Source organism: Cyprinodon variegatus, unplaced genomic scaffold, assembly GCF_000732505.1.
Source record: "Cyprinodon variegatus isolate N-32 unplaced genomic scaffold, C_variegatus-1.0 Scaffold120, whole genome shotgun sequence".
In the NCBI taxonomy this organism is placed as follows: Eukaryota; Metazoa; Chordata; class Actinopteri; order Cyprinodontiformes; family Cyprinodontidae; genus Cyprinodon; species Cyprinodon variegatus.
The window spans coordinates 465,465-467,362 of record NW_015150573.1 but is presented as its reverse complement, the minus strand read 5'-3'; positions in this window follow the sequence as shown (position 1 = coordinate 467,362).

Here is a 1,898-nt window from a genome sequence, read left to right as displayed (position 1 = left end):
ACTGTGTGATGCCATCATGTCAATATGGACCAAACTCCCTGGAATGCTTCCAGCACCTTGTTGAATCTATGCCACGAAGAATTGAGGCAGTTCTGAAGGCAAAAGGGGGTCAAACCCGTTACTAGCATGGGGTACCTAATAAAGTGGCCGGTGAGTGTATATATATTATGATATGGTCTATTTTGTGTACCACCTGATTTATTATTGGTCAATCAGAAATGAAATTATTTTTTAATAATTCAAACTTGCTAAAACTCCTGAATTTTGTGCAAATCCTCCCGTGGCCTCAAAGGAACTTTTCCATAACATGTCAGAGCATGGTTCGAATGTTGCATGAGTCAGGTTTGTACTGCTCTCCCAGGGCACCATTACACAGCTTTAATTAGCTAATTGTTAGTTTCTACATTTCTTGCTGAGAGGATGGGCATGGCACCTGCCTTTGGCTGAACACATACCTGAGTCCTCTGAATAAAGCTTATTACGACCTGTTTGGCTGCTTGACTGGAAAAAAAAACATTGATTTTGAGTCACTTATTTATGGCGGTAAGAACTGTGAGAACCTTTTAGCTCAGGAAGCACGGATTCTCTGCAGGTTCTTAACTCTCACTCAGAGTGTTTTTTATGTGCTGGGTAATTTATATTAATTATCCCCCGCATCCTTTGAAGCTAATTACCATTTGCAATGTTGATTTGCCAGTGACATGCCGAGACACAGATCACTCTCAGGGAAACCGTTGTACATTAGGTATTACATTACAAAAAAAAAACAACTGACTTATTCTGCAACAATGAATCATTGTCACAAGAGAAATTCATATCTTTTACAAGCTGAAGACGTATTTCTTTACAGTTTAAAACTACAAATTCCTGCTCTGGGATTATATTTTTGAAACTTCAAAACCATTATAACCATAATCTTTTTTTTAAGTTTAAGTAAAAGATTCAGATGTGGAAAATATGTTCAAAGCAAACAACAGGCCAATTGGAAAGTTTCTACTTTGTTCTACTCATGCTTAGAATCAGTGTTTATTAAATCCAGCTTTTACTGATGTTCATAGTTATCAAAAATTAATGTTTGCATATTTTACCTCTCTCGGATGCAGCAGTCTTTGCCTAAAATGGTCAGATAGTTTCGCTGTAACAAAAAAGACAAAACGACAGAGTGCTACAACATCAGATTTAGTAACCACTATGAAGAGGAGAGGGTTTTTCTTTTTTTCTTTAAGGCAAACTCAGGGTTTAGACGGAGAACAAGCTGAGGCCTGAGGCTGTTTCCTCTGTATTTAGGTTAGTCTATAGCGCTGAAAATACCAATTATCCTCATTTCATGTAGAGAAGGAACTAGATAATAAGAGTGGATAACACAAGATGAGAGTTTTGGTTTTGAATGGGAAAACAGCCAGATCTTAAGCGTGTTGCTTTGCTCATTGAGATGCTGCTTTGCGCGCTTTTTTTTTTTTTTTTTTTTGGTGAGAAACATCTCAGATTTAGTATGTTGGTTTTTGTAACCAAGGCCTGAAAAACCTATAATAGTGAAGTTAAATGTTAGCATCCTAAAAGTGAAATACAAAAAAAAAAGCAGTCACTTAAAGTCATAGGGAAGTCATATTTAAATGTCAAACCATTCTGGCTTAAACATGTATATAAACATACTCTTTATCAGACTATTTTATCCCCCCAAAAAAAAAAAATCCTGTCTTAAAAACTGTTTTTTCCTGTTATTTAATGTAGGCCAGTTAGTTCTACGTCAGCCTGAACACCTAAATTCGGCCAATCATATATCAACGGTCATCTGTCAATCAAATTTTTTCGGGCATAGCATCTTGATTTATATGTCGCAGCTAATATACGCAATGATTGAACTAAGAAATAAGAATCAGGCAGGCGTAGAGCTAACA